Below are 18,880 nucleotides of genomic sequence, written 5' to 3' on the forward strand. Positions count from 1 at the left end.
TTTCCTGATTCTATGCGGAGATTTTGCTTTTACATACCCATTACTTCAATTTCATTCTTATAGTTCCATTTATGAATTTGAAATTCTTGAATCATATTTGTATAATCTTTTGTAATGCTCGAGCCTTTAATTAATTGTAGAATTTGAAATCTTGACCATTCGATGCAATGAGTTTCCAAAGCAAAAGCATGGGACTAGCTAGTATGCTGAAGAATTTGCATGTACAAGATACAAAGCTGACCATCCAATATTCCAAGTAACTAATTTATTTCACCTTAAAAGAATCTAAATCTTACATTGGATTTCTATGTACTTATATATACCGTGCACTCATTATGTATCTATTTGTGTATATTTCTATGTATGTATATATATGTGCATTTGAGTGTATATATCTCTGTTTTCACCAGTAAAGCATCATATTTGAAGGATTGGATCTAAGAGGGGTTTGTATCAAGTCCTGTGGTGTTTTTATAGGATTATCAAGAACTGGTTGATAAGATGGTCTAAGATGCTCTTATTTGGAGCTCTTTCCATGGGCTTGTTGGTGACAAGTATGTTTTGGTTAGTAGTCTCTCCTTTATCTTTTGTAGATTGGCCTGCAAAAGCAACATAACACTCTATTTGGTTTTCTAATAACTGATGAAAATAAAAGAAATTGGATAATCAGAGGTTTTTTTTTTTTTAAATCTTTTTGGACAATCAAGTGTCTTAATTTTATATATTTCTTATGTTGTATGTATGTGGGTGTACTTTTGTTTGGTTTCTTGAAAAATGAGAAGCTTTATGCAGTATATTCTTCCATCATTTCAGATTGAGAGTTCCATGATCTTGAAAGCAAACCATGAAAAGTTTTAATTTTTCATTTTGCTTTCCTTTTCACTAGACAAGATAAAAGTTGGTTTTTATTTTTTTATTTTTTATTTTATAAAGAGAATATAATTGTTGGGCATTATCTTTTTGTTTTGAGCAATGCTAATAAATTCATTTAAGACTGAGATTCATTGTCTTTGATCTAGATGCTTATTGTGGACCTACTTTAGTAAAAGCTACATTTTGTTTCTTCTTTTTTTTTTTTTTTTAAATTTCCGGGAGTGATTTGATACGAAGGACAATGTAAGTATCAACAGAAAATTTCTAAAATATCCAGCTCACTATGATATGAATCCGCCCGTACCCGCATAATCGACAACACGCTGGATGTTGATCCGATACTGATGAAGACCGGCCGATTACTAGGGCTCAAGTTAAGAGGTTTAGGGACAACCTTATTGCTTTTATCTAGGGAGTAATTCATACTTAAGAGAGCTTGTCCATATCTGAAGATCCAAGATTTGTTTTGAGCCGATACGGATCGGGGTAACGGTTTTAGTGCATTTATGCAGTCTGGGCAGCATAAATGGTTCCAATGCTTGATGGATTCTACATATTCTAAGAGGTCATAGAATCAAGTCAAAACAGCTTCAAATGCATCCAAAAAGGGGTTGTGCACACAATATGACCATTTGCCGGTTTTGATGTATTTTCTGCTGGCTTTACTTATTTTGCTGAGTTGGCTTTTTCTCTTTCCTCCAAACAAGGACAACATGTGGGACTTCATGATTAGCCTGTTTAGCATCCTAAAAAGTATATGGAAGCTGATTTGGAGCCTAAATTTGTCAAAGATTAGTCAAAGTGAATTTGGTCAAAAAGATAGTGTTTCAGCTTCCTAATTTGATTTTTACTTTATGTTTTAGGAAATTATCTTTACTTTTTGGTTTTTGTTTATTTATTTGCTGGAAAAATAAGTTTAGGAAATTTAATATTTTATTATTTTAGTTGTAAATTAATTAATTTCTAATTCCAAAATAAAAAAATTAATTAATTAGAAATTAGACTTAAGGAAAGTAGTGAAATTCGGCCACCATGATGTTTCCTAATATTGGTTGGGTTTTTGCCTTGGATTTTTAGGGTTTTATTAGTGATCTTGTAGTCTATTTAAAGGTTTACTTCTCAATAAGAATACAGCTTGAATTTTACAGAATTTATTTTGTGAGATTAAATTTCTCTTTATTCTTTTGAATACCTAAATCACCATTAGTAAATGAGTGTTTTAGTTTGACTTATCAATAGGTCTTCCATCACCTATTGTGGTGTCTTCATTATATACCAAGGTTTATAATCACATGTTGGTTAGGGGTTGAGCTGACCATTAGAACTTGAACATAATTAGATTCGGGCTAATCTAATACGGGTTTAGGCGCAGGTCGTCCTAGGTTCGTATTATTTGGTTCAAAGCCAGGTTTTGTTTAGGTTTGATCTATCTTTATTTGTTTTTGTGTTATTCTGCAATTTTTAGCATTAGGTTAAGGTTGCTTCTATCATCATACACGTTCTGCATATTAAAAAAAAAAAGGTTTTTTTTCATTCATAGCCGAAATTAGCTTTCTCGTTTTACTGTATTTTTGCTTCCTAGTTTGTTGGTTGTTTTTTCATCATTGTTCTTGTTAATTTTGGTTTTTGTTGATTTTTCTTTACTGTTTTAGTCTTAAATATTTGCATTCATATATTCAAAAAAAAAAAAAAAAGAAAAGAAAAGCCAAACATATATAAAAAAAATAAAAATAATAAAAAAATAAAAATCTGCACAATTTGTATTTTGTTTGGGAGGTCACAGGTTTGGTAATTTTTTGGTGTTGGACTTGCAATTTTGGTATTGATTTTTTCTATTGCAGTTGTCTTATGTTTTGTGAGTAAAAAAAAAAAAAAGACAAAAAAAATTTTCAGTTTATTGAAATTTGTTGTTAAAAATTTATTGGAGCTGTTGATTTATTGATTATTTATTCAATATTTGGAGTTGTTGGAGAATTATATTTGTTGCTAAATATTTGAATTTGGATGCTTAAATTATTGGATTAAAATTGGTTAAAGGAATTGATACAAAACTAGAATTAGAAGAACAACAATCAACACTACTCTTTAATTTTGTTCGAATTAATTCTTGTTCGTGTTTGAATTTCTTCTTCTAAATTTTTATTCTTGAATCTATAATTTCTTACCATCTAGTCCAGTTCTTATTGATTCCAAAGTTTTCTTGTTAATTTACCTTATTTTGCCTAGAAAAGCCGAAAACTAGATTTCGCCAATTCATTCAGTATTGCTTGCTTTTGCTACTGTTTTGTTGATAAGTTAAATTAAAACATACTTGTGAGATAATTACTGTTTTGTGGGTGTTTTAATTAGAACTTTGAGATAATTCATTGAGTGGAAAAAGACAAGAGTGGGTGAGCTTAAAAGAGGGTAAAAGCCGAAACTAGTGTGAAAACATAAGTGTCGAGACCTTGATTGAGTGAAACAAGTGAGGGAGTGATTTTTGGTGAGCATATATTTTATTTTACATTATTTATACTAACAAGGTAGATTCAAGGTTGAGGAGAGGAGATCCACCACTAAGAATCAATGAACAAGAATCCGAAGGATTCCATGGTGATTCCCATGCTAGGGGGAATGGTGAGCAAACGGACATAAGGGCTATCTTGAAAGAATTGCAGCGGATGAATATTCAATTCAACCACATAAATCAAAAGGATGGATAGAATAGAAACATCTCATGGAGGACCAAATTTGAGGCAAGACTTCAATGGAGGTCGATGTTGAGGTCGAGGAGGCTGTGGACGACCTAGAGAGGAGTTTGGAGTGAAAAATTTTGGAGATGATTTCGAGGAAGGAATAGATGAAACACTTGCTGTCCAAGAGAGGCTAGGCCGTGGGAGGCATAGGAGAGAGGAGATAGATGATGATCTTGGCAACATCAAGGTAAACATACCACCTTTCATGGGGAAAAGTGATCCGAAGGGTTACTTGTAATGGGAGGAGCGTATGGAGATGATCTTCAATTGCCACAACTATTCAAAGGTTAAAAATGTGAAATGGGTAGAAATGGAATTTTGTCATTATGCATTCCAACGAGGGACCAATGAGCAAAACACCCGAAGGAGCGTTGGTGATGACTTGATCACCACATAGCGACAAATGAAAGGAGCCATGAGGAAGCGATTCATACCATCACAATATCATAGGTTGCTGCATTAAAGACTTCAATTTTTATCTCAGAAAATAGGTCCGTAGAGGATTATTACAAGGAGATGGAGATGCTTATGATGAGGTTAAGCATGAAGATGCTTATCAATTTCTAGATATCAAATAGCTATATTAGTGGTTATTCTCTGTTTACTATTACGCTTGATTTCTTTTACATCCGGCTTTTGCTTAGTCCAATTTCAAATTTCTATTTTCTAACCTGAGAGATCGGAAATAATTGGATAGCTTGGGAGTTTTTTATTGACCTTTCACTAGGCTTATCTGAGTATTTCTTGTGAAATCTTGACACTTTGGAATTATGTTTTATATTTTCTCCTAACACCTAGGAAAAGGAAACATGTTTAACCTCCCAGTATTTCTCCAAATTTAGGTCTGTGAGGCTTCTTTTAGGTTATTATGGAGGTTTGACCCCTTATAAATACTTACCTTGTCCTGGTGTGCATGTATGCAGTGTTTTTTGTCAACCTTCATAATTTTTCCAAGTGCACCTTGTGGATAATGGAGATTTAGGATTGATGGTAGAGAAAAAAATTTTGATAATTAAATGATAGTCTTATAGCTTTTCACATTGTCTTTATATCTATATATGTATATATATATATATTATATTAGTATGAATTTCAATTTCTTATGTCTTTTTGATTTGCCATTAGTTCTTTTTTTGTAATCATTACTAGTAATTAGAATTTTTTCATGCTTATGTTTAGAGGTTTTTCATAAGATAGTTGAAGTTCTCAATTTAATGTTTCAGTTTTCATAATGTATATTCATTTAATTTAGACATTGTAAGATGATTGGAGTTATTTTGGTTATTTTATTATTTTTAGCCAATTGTTGTACTAGGTTGGTTTCATATAATTTTCGTTATTATATCTTTTAGATTTTAAAAATTAAGGATGAAGCTCAAGTTTAATGCAAGGGAGTACATGTACAATGATAAGTTCAATGCAACATTTGCTTCCACAATTCCTATGCTTCTACTCGCCACTGCCATCTCTACAGTTAACTACATTGGTTTATAGATGTTATTGTCTATATTTGTATATATTTAAATCATTGTATTATGTAATGATAATTATTTTAATTTAAAGTCAATTATAGTTTTTATAAATATTATTTAAATATTTTGAATTATAAAAATTTAATAATTTTCTTTGCATATTGTCTATTTTTTGCATTACTTGATTAATTTAAGATTTATTAATATTAATTTTAAAATAATTATATCTAAATAATTGGTTTCTAATGATCAAATTTTGGTTGCTGAAAGTCTTAGCAAAAAGTCAAAATTATATTTGCTGCCAAAGTTTGTTTGCTAAATATAGAGTATCAACAACCAATTTTTTGTGGTTAATAATATTTTCAAATATGTAAAGTCATTAAGTGACTAACATGTTGGCTGCTTTAAGTGATCGTCAATGACCAAATTGAAAGGACCCGCCTCGAGGACCCTCCCAAGATCTCTCGGGTGGTCCCGTCTGGTGAAATTCTATTGGACAATCCTTAGAGAATATCCAATGGAACCTCACCTTAAAACATGGACAACCGAAAACAAGTATTAACAATAATACCTCAAAATATAAATATAAAAATAAATCCACAACAGCATAAAGTCCACAACCAACCTATTGTACTATAAGCCATAATTACACACATAAGTACCATGGTATCTACTAAGTCCCATAATTAAAATCAAAGCATTCTAAGAGTGTCAATGAAGTCTAAGAGTACAAATAAGAAATAAATAAGCCAAGAAAATAATGATAAATAAAGAAATGATAAATACAGCTGCTGTTGTGGAAGAAACTAAGCGATAAGTTGTGCGCGAGGTATACTGCTACTAGCTGCCTGGGCCTAAAGGAACAAATTTAAAACAATAAAACATGAGATAAGAGAATCTCTGTGAGTGGCATAGTATAATATAAAAAATTAATAATTTACTTCTGTAAAAAAATTTTCTCTTAAGACCTCTCATTCCGCTCTTTTGAAAAAATTTTCATTTAAAAATCATTTCACAAAATCCAAACTTGTATCCCAATTTAATATCATGAATGGATGCTAAAAAGGTATAAAACAAATGATCAATACAATATTATAAATGCCTTAATCAGATATAAATTATGAGCATAAAATCTTGTAAACACAATTCCATAAGATAAGTATGAAAATTCAGAAATAACCACAATATTCGCAAATCATCAATATCGTTAAACGTATACAATATAATATATGATGTACAAATCTGTAAACCATGGGATACATCCACCTCACAACCCTCAATATACGAAAGATGTCGTGCAAATAGCAATTAACCGTCGGGACGTACCCAACCTCACGGTCTGTGGCAATAATAAACGGTTGGATGATGCCAACCTCACGGCACCGTGGTAATAATAATAAACCGTCGAATAAACCCAACCTCATGGTCCGTCGCAATTATAAATCGTTGGGTGAAACCAACCTCACGGCACCGTGGCAATACTAAACCGTTGGTTAAACCTGACCTCATAGTCCATGACAATAATAAACCATTTGATGAAACCAACCTCACGGTACCGTGACAAACCCAACGCGCTTTAATATAATAATGAACCGGAACTTTGGTACTATATGGTATATCAAATAAAAATAACTGATACAGTATACTCAAAAGAGTCTTGTAAAATCATATATACTTTTCCAACAATACTGTATCATAGTAATACTTTAATATTCAAATTCCATTGCTTATTTAATTATTTCAAAATTTTCAAATCATCATTTCATATGAAAATAAAAAATATCACAGTGAAATATGTTCACCATAAATCGATTTTAAACACCTAAAAATTTATAAAATATTTGAACATGCTTAAAATCATATAGATTTTCAATCTATTTCTCAAATCAATTATTTTGCAAAATAATTTAAAATCTCAATTCAAATACCAGAATATTTAATTCACATAATTCACAAGTTCACTATGAACTCATCAAAATTAAAAATCAATATAAATTTTATTAAAATCCATATAAAATGATAATTTATATAAGTAAAAGTAGATATTATATATGCATAAAGCAAACATTTCAATCAATTTATATATACATAAAATATCCAACCACACATATATATTATTTTATATACCCAAAATATTTTAAAAATAATAACCACTCACATTACTGTAGATGCTCACTCCTACTTCACTGCAGGATCACCTCCAGGCTCAATTCGAGTGCCTGTAATATAATAAAATATTTCTCAGGCTCCAAATAGTTAAACCAAAGACACTTGTATGACCCACATGTCTAAAATAATTTATAATACTATAAATTTACATAAATTGGACATTGAACGGTCCAATTATGTTATGTACCCTTAGAACTCGGTACCCAAAATTGGAGATTTTCATCCGAAGTCAAATCTTTAAAAATTGAATGTCCTATTGGGTTCTCATAATATCCAATTTCATTAATTCAACTCCAATTTTAACCAATTTGACCAATGTTGTCCAAACACAATCCCAATTTATCCGAAAATTAACTAATTGACATAAAAATAAAAATAAAATTATCAAACAACGTCCAAAATTCACAAAATTTATATCAACGGAAAGCCCAAAAGACAAGGAACCCATCAGTATACTCATCTTGGTCCAAAGATTCCTCTGGTGGCTGGATCAGTTGAAACTTTGGTCAAACTTCACGTCACCGTATCTCCCAAACGGTGAGGAATCTGGAAAAAAAAAACCACAGAAATGAGTTCAGAGGGTCCAAAAATGGTAAGAAAGGTCTATGGGTTAGCCTGAAATGGCCAAAAAAGGGGAAAATTCGGCAACCCACCTCGCCGGTCGCCGTCGCCTTTGTCGGCCAGATCACTGGGCGTCCGGCAGCCATTCGCCCTGAAATTTCATGGCCAAGCTCACCTCGATGTGATTTTCCTCCCTAGACGGCACGTGTAACATCTTGGTGGCCAGAATTGGCAAAAATGGCAGTGACCCGATTCGACGATAAACGGGTCGAAACGACCCAGTTCGGATCCACAGGTCTAGGGGGAGAATATCTGGGGTTTTGGGGATGGAATGGGTATTTTGGGCTTTTTTCTTGTTTGGCACACTTACTTAGGCTTATATAGAGTTTTAGGTCACTAACAGACAAAAATTGGGGACTGGTTTAGACACTGATACAAAACTTATACTTAAAACTTCTCAGAACCATAATTTTTTATCTGTAATTTGGAATTTGGCTTGCCGCAAGTCTATGAACTCATATCGACGAGATCTACGCAATGGTACCTTAGTCAAATAAAAAATATTGACCATTGAAAAAGTTAACTTGGACCCCCATATTGTTCACTCTATCAAACTTGTGTATTTTGGTTTGGGTTGTTACAGCCTACCTTCCTTAAAGAAAATTTCGTCCACGAAATTCATACCTTAGTTTTGGAAGAGGTGAGGATATTGACTTCGCATTTTATCCTCTCGCTCCCAAGTCGCCTTCTCGACAAGGTGATTTCTCCAAAATATTTTGCCTTATTAATGATAAATTAGCCAATTAACTCCACTTGTCCTAATCTTGGCCCTTGGATTGCCTTGATTCTCTCTCTTAATCCATGGTGGATATTTAACAAGAAATTTTTTTTTTTACAAAATTCCAAACTTTAAATGATGATATCTTTTTACTCGCACCTCTAAATCCAAAACTAATGTGATATTTGAAATCGTCAAATCGTGAGGATTCATATGACATCCACTTCCATCATGAAATTCCTGACAGAATCTTTATGAAATCTTTAAAGAATCTTCTTGGAATCTTTTCAATGCTTGATCCGTTCGAGCTCAATCTTGCTTCCCACCATAATTCGACCCAAGGAATCCATTTTTATGATTGTTTTCTTAAAATTCTTCCTCTTTCACCTAGATTAAGAAAAATACATAATTAAGTATTTTTCCATAATAAATTAACACAAACTAACAAATATTAAGCTACAAAGATGGCATAAAATCATCAATATTTTAGACCTAACAACCTTCACCAAAGGTATAGTCTTGTTGCAAAGCCTTTTCTCTTCCCTTCCTAAAATCTGCACTGGCTGCTCCTCATAAGACAAGTCATCCCTCAACTCTATCTTCGATGTCTCCAACGCATGTGATGGGTCTGAGATATACTTGCAGAGCATGGAGATATGAAAAATATCATGGACTCGAGAAAGCTCTCCTAGTAAGTCTAACATGTAAGCCACAAGACCTATCCTCTCAATTATCTCATATGGTCCAATATAGAGAGAGCTTAGCTTCCCTCGTTTTCCAAAACTTACTACACCTTTTCAAGCAGAGAGCTTCAAGAATACTCGATCGCCAACCTCGAACTCAAGATCCTTCCTACGCACGTCCGCATAGCTCTTTTGCCTGTCTTGTGCTACTTTCCACTTGGCCCGTACGATATTGACATTGTCCACTGTCGCTTGTACAATTTCAGGTCCTAGAAGTTTTCTTTCACCTATCTCACTCCAACATAATGGGGTCTGACATTGTCTTCCATACAATGCCTCATAAGATGACATATTGATATTCGAGTGATAACTATTGTTGTAGGTGAATTCTGCCAATGGTGGATATTCATTTCAATTTCCCTTAAACTATAGTATACATGACCTCAATATGTCCTCCAAAGTCTGAATGGTCCTCTAAGATTGTCCATCGGTCTGAGGGTGGAAAGCAGTACTCAAATTTAGTTTAACACCTAGTTCATTCATTAATCTTCGCCAAAATCTCGAAGTGAACCATGGGTTATTGTCAGATACAATCGATACTAGCATCCCATGCAAACTCACTATATGATTTATAAAGAGTCCCGCTAACTTCTAAGGAGAAAATCTCTTATGAATAGGTAGGAAATGTGCAGACTTGGTGAATAGATCCACTATCACCCAAATACCATCATGTTTCTAAGCTATAGGAGGAAGCTTGAATACAAAATCCATAGTAATATGCTCCCATTTCCATTCGAGGATGGGTAAGGGCTGTAGGAGTCTAGAAGGATTTTGTCTCCCTGCCTTCACTTGCTGGCATGTAAAACACTTAGATACATACTCAGCAACTTCTCTTTTCATTCTTGCCGACCAATAATACTCCTATAGGGCACGATACATCTTGGTGCTACTTGGGTGCATGGCATAAGCAGAACTATGCGCTTCATCCAGTAATTACCTTTTCAGCTCTTCATTTGCTGGGACACAAAGTCTAGAATCAATTACCAAGGCTCCATCACCTCTAGTAGCAAAGTCTGACTTTCTCCCTTTTTCGACTTTCCTTCTCATGCTCATCAGGTAAGGGTCTTCGAGTTAGGCCTCAAGAACACGATCCACAAGTATCGGTCATAATCAAAAGCTAGTAAAAAGTGTTCAAGAATTACGCATCTGCAAATCAACACCCAACTCTCTTAATTCAACCATGAAAGAAAGTTGTATTGTCTGCATATAAGCCAATCAATCTACAGACTTCCTATTTAATTCATCAGCCACCACATTTGCCTTGCTTGAATTATAATCAATAATGTAATCATAATCTTTGAGCTACTCCATCCATCTCTTTTGCCTTAAGTTCAACTCCTTCTGAGTAAACAAATACTTAAAGCTATTATGATGGATAAAGATTCGACAAGTGGCTCCATACATGTAGTGCCTCCAAGTCTTCAATACAAAGATCACTGCAGCAAGTTCTAAATTATGAGTCGAATAATTCAGCTCGTGCTTCTTCGACTATCTAGAAGCATAAGTAACAACTCATAACTTTCTAAAAGAAATTCCATCTATCAGTTTAAAAAGAAGGCTTAGAACCTAAGTCTAATTCCTCAAACCAAATACCAGTATCAGAAAGTTAAAACTGAGATTGTTCTTTTTTGCCTCCAATTATACTCCTAGTACTGGCAATTGATCCATGTTACTCATTGATTATCTAATTTTCTTAACCTCGACAAACATCGTTCTTTTAACCAAATTCGTCAAAGTCATAAAATAAAATTCCTCATACTTATTCCAATAGAGAGCCTTATATTGCTTATAAAGCCTAAAAGAAATCCTCAAGAATGTCAACACCAAAGAATATGATACCAAAAGATCAAGTCCAAGTCCTCTGATAATCTCAAATATTATTCTTGAAGAAACCTCAAATTCTTCCAATTTCAAACAAACTCCAAGAATACATACCTTGAACAATAAATAAATTTAAATCTTAATTCTAATATCACAAACAAATACTATAAACTAGTTACTAGATTCTCAAACCATAAGAAAACATTCATCAGTTTCTTATATTCTAGCTATGCCCAAAAAATTCATGATCCTTAAGAGATTAAGTTATCATAAAAAATATAAACCACCTTAGATCCATAAAATATCGTTGGCATAAAACCCTCAATCTCCAAGAAAACAAAATATCAAAATCAATATCTAAAATCATCACCCAAAAGCAGATGCCACAAAACCAACTCATGAGATTTACAGCTTAGTTCTCAACAAGTTGTTCCATATCAGATCACCAAAATGCATCAACCAAACTTTATCTATACTAGATTCTAATATTAAGAATCTTAATTTTCATGAAACGAAAACAACTACTCTCGAACATCTGACTAGGTCAAATGAACCCTCTTGTGGAGGTGGAAGTTTCCAAGTGACATTCCAAATGAACTGGAGTCATCCTGACTTGTGGAACATATTCACGTAAAACAAAAGAGTGTGTGGTCCTTGAGTCAATAAAATATGTCTGTCACTACCAAGCATAAATAATGTATCTATCATAACATCGAGGTGATTTGTGCCCCTTAACTGATCATAGCATATACCTTGCCTCTAGTAAGTAGTAGTCCTCTCTGACCTCCGCCTCTAGTTGTGGATGACAACCATTGTCTAGTGTTGGTAAAACCTCATGAAGTTTGGCCTGTTTATCTATCATATACTTTGTAACCATCAATCAGCTGAAATTGTGCATCCGACATTAAAGCTTTAGCATGACCATGTCCTCGATAGGGTTAATCTTTTTTAAAGTGTTCCGACTGCCTGTAATGAAAGCATAATCCATCATACTATCACTGTCCATCATGAAACTTGCCACATAAGCTACCTTAGACTGTAGATCTCTAAAAAAAATGGCAGCTATCGTTGTTCACTGTCCACTATCCTGAACCCTAAGTGGGTGTCTCAACTTTAGCCTCTTAATCTCAATAAAGGTTGGAGGAGAAAACTCGATGTAAAATACAGTCTTAAGCTATGTCCAAAGGTGACGTCTCCTAGGTCTTTCATACGTCCACCACCTCAAGTTTCCCTCTAGTATAAAGCTAGCTAATATAATCTTGTCCTCATCCGGACATTGCATAGGACCCATGGAGCCATCACAATTGACTCCTCCAAGTCTACAAGTCTAATTAACAGAATACCTAATAGACCAACTCCTCATGAGTGATCGAGCCAGGCACATGACAAGATGCTCCAAATAAGTGGACACATCTATACTTTCAACTAAGCTTGTTGGAAACTACGTCTACCTCCTCGCGACATCAAGAAAAAGTTCTATGTGAAAGAATAAGCTAAAATATATTTAACAACCAACAAAAGGGTAGGTATGGAAAGCAAAACACAGGATGAGTTGTACAGCAATACACAACCCCAAAAAATTTAGAACCTAAAGCTCTGATACCAAAGCTGATAGGACCCACCTCGAGAACCCTCCCAAGATGATACGAACCTATGACGACCTGCTCCTAAACTCATATTATATTAGCCCGGATCTAAATTTGTTCAAGTTATAATGGTCACAGCTCCTAACCAATCTATGATTAGAAATCTTGGTATATCGAAGACGCCACAATAGGTGATGGATGTCCTATGGATAAATCAAAACTAAAACACTCATTTACTAATGGTGTTTTAAGTGTTCAAAGAGAACAAAGAGAATTCAATCTCACAAATAATTTTCTTTATAAAATTCAAGCTTAATTCTTATTGAAAAATAAGCCTTTAAATAGGCTACAAAGTCTCAAAATAAAACCATAAAAACAAAAGGAAAAACCGGCCATACAAAGTGGGTTCCTATGGTGGCCAAAATTCTCACTTCTTTCCTAAACTAATTTTGGTTAATTAATTCCTTTATTTTGAATTAGGAATTAATTAATTGACAATGAAAATATTAAAATAATAACTTTCTTAAACTTATTTTTTCAGAAAATAAATAAATAAAAACCCGAAAAGTAATGGTAATTTCCTAAAACAAAAAGTATAATCAAATTAGGAAACTAAAATACTAGATTTTTAACTAAGTTGACTTTGACCATTCTTTGACCAATTTGAACTCCAAATCAGCTTCAATATGCTTTGTAGGATGCCAAATAAGTTGACCATGAAGTCCCACACGTTGCCCTTGCTTGGAAGAAAGAGAAAAAGCCAACTCAACAAAATACAATAAAGTTAGTAAGAAAACAGCAAAAATCCTGCCAAATTTCTCCTTATGCGCACACCCCTCTTTTGAATGGCTTTGAAGCTTCCTTGACTTGATTCCATATCCTCTTAGACATATGTATTGAATCCATGAAGCAATGGACTCATTTCATGCTGTTCGGACACCTTAAAAGTACCAAAACTGCTACCTGGGTCCGTATCGGCTTCCACCACTTGTATGCTCAAAATAGGTCTTGGTTCTTTGGGAATAGACACGCCCTTTTAAGAATGGATTATTCCCTAGATAAAGGCAGCAAGGTGATCCCTAAATCTCTTAGCTTGAGCTCTAGTGATTGGTCCGGTCTTCATTCTTATCGGGTCGGTACCCCAGCGGATTGTCGGTTGTGTAAGCTCAGGCGAATTCTCATCACAAGATCTCCCAGGTGGTCCCTCCTAGTGAAGTCCCATTGGGAAATCCCTAGAGAATATCCAATGGAACCTCACCTTAAAACGTGAACAACCAAACACAAGCATTAACAATAATACCTTAAAATATAAATATAAAAATAATAACCACTCACAATACTGCAGATGCTCACTCCTACTCCTCTGTAGGATCACCTCCAGGCTCAACTAGAGTGCCTGTAATATAACAAAATATTCATCATGCTCCAAATAGCTAAACCAAAGACACTTATATGACCCACATGTCTAAAATAATTTATAGTACTATAAATTTACATAAATTGGACACTGAACGGTCCAATTATGCTGTGTACCCTTAGGACTTGGTATCCAAAATTGGAGATTTTCATCTGAAACCTAATCTTTTAAAATTGAATCTCCTAATGGGTCCTAATAATATCCAATTTCACTAATTCAACTCCAAGTTCAACCAATTTGACTAATTTGTCCAAACACAGTCCCAATTTTTTCAAAAATTAACTAATTCACCCAAAAATGGAAAAATTATCAAACGACCTCCAAAATTCACAAAATTTATATCAACGGAAAGCCCAAGAGAAAGGAACCCATCAGTGTACTCACCTTGGTCCAAAAATTCCTCCGGTCGCTGGAAAACTCGGTTGAAGCCTTAGCCAAACTTCACGTCATAGTATCTCCTAAACGGTGAGGAATCTGGGAAAAAGAACTATGGAAATGAGTTCATAGGGTCCAAAAATGGTAAGAAAGGTCTATGAGTTGGCCTGAAATGGCCAAAAAATGGGAAAATTCTGCAACCAACCTCGCCGGCCGCCGCCGCCTTCGTCAGCCAGATCACGGGGTGTCCGGCAGCCGTTTGTCCTGAAATTTCACGGCCAAGCTCATCTCGATGTGGTCTTCCTCCCTAGATGCCACATGTAACATCTTGGTGGTCGGAATTAGCAAAAATGGCAGTGACCTGATTCGAAGATAAACGGGTCGAAACGGCCCAGTTTGGACCCACAGGCCTAGGGGGAGAATTTATGGAGTTTTGAGGATGAAATGGGTATTTTGGGCTTTTTTCCTATTTGGAAAACTTACTTAGGCTTATATAGAGCCTTGGGTCACTAATAGACAAAAACTGGAGATTGGTTTAGACACTAATATAAAACTTATGCTTAAAACTTATCAGAACCATAACTTTTTATCCATAACTCAAAATTTGGCATGCTGCCAATCTATGAACTTATATCGATGAGGTCTACACAATGGTACCTTAGTCAAATAAAAAATATTTACCATTGAAAAAGTCAACTTGGACCCATTTATTGTTCACTTGGTCAAATTTGATCAAACCTGATCAAACTTGTGTATTTTGGTATGGGTTGTTATAAAATAATTTGGTATCAAAAAGTTGTTTTCAAAGACCATAAATTGGTTACTTATAATTGTGAAATTTGTCACTTATATTGTTTCATGTTACCAAATTTGGTCAAAATGGTATTTTTTTTTAAAGATCTTGAGAGATTAAAATTTGGTCATTAAAATATCAAAATTTAGTCGTTAAAATTTTTGAGTTTCAACAACCAAATATTTGTTGGTAGTGGAAGACAATTAGTTACAACCTTTTAGTGACAAGGCAATGACCATTTTTTTGTTGCTAAAACTTTTAACGACCAGGATATAACTTTCTGTAACCAAAAGCAATGGTTACTGAAAAGATTTTTTTTGGGTAGTGAATACATGAATAAACACCTATATTTATAGGCATAGAGAATATGTAAATCCATTGGATATAATTTATGAATGTAAAATTTTTGTCTTTAATCTTTTTTATATTATATCTTTTTATAGAAATGTTTTATTAGAAACTTAATAATTGTTTGATTATCAATTAAAAATGTATTACGAATATTAAATTAAGTGTTTAGAAACATAACTATAGTATTGCTTTTGACTTGAATATGTATAATATCATTTTTTCATTATACATTCAATATAAAATTAATGTGGTAAATATTATTATTTATAAATTATATTATTTTAATTTTATTGTTTTAGATTTTAGCTTATATATTGAGTTACTTAAATATATACAAAACAAAAAATAATATTTTGGAAGCAAAAAAAAAAAACAAATTTTAGCTATTGAATTTTTATGTAAAGATTTAATTAGGATATATTGGATATTTTATAAAAATAATCAAGAAAAAAAGGGTAAGCAATAAAGGTTTCTGGTAATTATGGTAAGCAATATTATGGTAATTGAGCTTCAGCTTTTTTGAAAAAAGCTTAAAAGCTAGACTTGTTTAAAGCAATTTAATAAAGTTGTTTTTTTGTCATAGCCACTTGTTAATTGCTGCCAAACGTTCAAGTTTTTTTGTTGAAAAAAAAAAAAAAAAAAAACAGGTGCTCTAGAGTAGAGCTATTTTGACCCAAAAAAAAAAAAAAAGCTCCGCCACGCATATGCTTTGCAAACAAAAAATATTTGATAAGGAAAAATATAAATTAAATTAAATATAAGTAATTGAGAAAATTATGTAATTGATTCATCATAATTATTTGTGTTCACTCTAGAATCTCACCTCAAATATGACAAATCTTCAATAGATTTTGCTCCCACATTCATTAGGCGTTAAGTTTATTTTAGTTTACTTTATTTTTCTGACTGTTGGAATTTTTTAAAAAAAATTGAGATTTGTTCGGGAAAGGGCTCCGGGCATTACGTTTCGGCCATTTAACCCTCCTATGTTTGGGTGCCACGTTACCTCCTCCTTCCAATGTTTCACAACGACCGATTTTATCTTTCTCACGTGCTGCTGGAACTTCCCCTTGTCGAGAACACCAATTCTGCAAAAGAAATGGGCTTAATTAATTATTAATTAAAAAGTATATTATAATTATGCTTTGTCTTGAATAATATAATCCAGTTAAAATGCTATTGATAAATAATAGTTTATTTTTCCGTAAAAAAAAAAAAATATATATATATATATACACAATTTTTTCTCTTATCTCAATGTCTAAATTTAGGAGTGCATTTTGTGCATTTGTTATTTTATTTCTTTTACATGTACCCCAAGTTTTTGGTCTTGTAAAAAAATATCATTCTACATTATCATATGATTGCCTTTTTTTTTTTTTTTTTTTTTGGTATAATGATATATGATTGCCTTATATTCATAAAAAAAAAAGAACCCAAAAAAAAAAAAGGTATACGACTGTCTTAAGTTTCAATGATAAAAGCATATTGGCACCTAAATAAAATCTATTAAACTACTTTTTTCTCCAGTCCCTTAATTGTGAAACATTCATTTTTTTTTGCTTTTTCTAGTAAAATTTCATTTTATTATTTTTGTCAAAAATATCCCTCTGAATGACTTGTTCTCTAATAAAATTTCATCTTATTATTTTGTCAGATAAATTCGTAAATATCCCTCTGAATGAGTAATGTTATGGACAAAAGTAATGTTATAAAGTTGTAGCTTTATTTGCCCATTGATGTGATAAATTATATGATAAAATATTGATAGTTAAAATTTTAATTGTAAATAACAGTTACATGAGCTTCCATCGATCAAACAACTTTATTATAGAAGATTTCCCTGTAGACATTTTCTTTGAAAAGCAAAAACTGTGACAGAGATGAAGGGGAAGTATGGTGGTTCTGAGACTTTGTTCTACCAGAGGAGAAACGTCGGTGAAGTGAGAGAGGAAAGGTAAAAGATCATACGAGAAAATACATTATCTTTTAAAATTAAATAAAAAAAATAGATCCGAGATATGGGCAAAAGCTAAACGCTATGAAACAGCCAAATCAGATGAGTAAGAGATGCTGAACTGGAATTTTTTAAATGAGATGGATCTGGGGTCACAGATGGCAGTAGCTAATTGGCCACGTGCACAAAATGGATTCCAGCAGGGTAATTTTCCCTTCTTTAAAGAGGTGTCAATTAATCTTTACTTCTAAATTACTTGTCAGATATGTAGATTATTATTATTTTGTTTTATGAAAATTTATAATTTTATAAAAAAAGCAATATTCGAAGTCTACAATCACTTGATTAAAAAAAAAAAAAAATTAATTATTCAAAATGATTTGAAGTCTACAATCACTTGAAACAAAAATATAAAATATTTCTTGGTAAATAAAAAATATAAAATATTTCCCAAAATTGTGTAGGAGTAGAAGTCAAATATTTCACAAATTGCAGTGTAGTATAGTGTAAAAAGGATTTTGTAGTGTGTAGGAGAGGAAGATTATATATTATCTTAAAAGATTTATGAAGCTATTATTTTTATTAAGAGCACTACTAAAACAATTAACTCTCAAGTCTCAAAATAAGTTTCCGGTTTATTTTCTTGGACAGAAAGGAAATAGTAATGGGTCGAATAGTAATAGTCCGTCGAAGAAGTAGTCGAAAGATCATCGACAACTGTTCTGAAAAAATCCGAGAGACAACAATTTCGGGTACGGGGAAGAAGATTGATCAAGAAGCTCACTGGGCCGCAAAGCCTGACTCTGACAGCAGCTTTGAAGAGATTGAGTTGAAGAGGAGGCGAAAAAGAGAAAAAGAAGCTTCGAGCGTTGCTTTAGAGCGACAGGAAAGAAGCGTAGATTTCGACGATGGTCTTCAAGCTGAGAAGCAAATTAGGTTCATGTGTCGCTCTGGGCCTTTCGAGCGAAACCCATTAAATCAGTTAGGCTTGTTTATGAAGCGTGATTATTCAGACATTGAGGAAGATGACGATGAGGAGGAGGTCATCTTATGTGGAGATTACGCAACCAACAAGTCTTTGTTCCACCATGATGGCGGAGGCGGCAATATTCGAACATCATCATCGACGCCACCATTGTCACCCAAACAGGCTGCTAGGGTTTCCATGTTGAAGTCCCGATTTATGGACGTGATCTCCAAGTCACAGCAGCAGCTTGGTCTTCTTGATCATCATGGCATTCAAGATTTG

This window comes from Ziziphus jujuba, chromosome 12 (assembly GCF_031755915.1).
Source record: "Ziziphus jujuba cultivar Dongzao chromosome 12, ASM3175591v1".
Taxonomy (NCBI): domain Eukaryota; kingdom Viridiplantae; phylum Streptophyta; class Magnoliopsida; order Rosales; family Rhamnaceae; genus Ziziphus; species Ziziphus jujuba.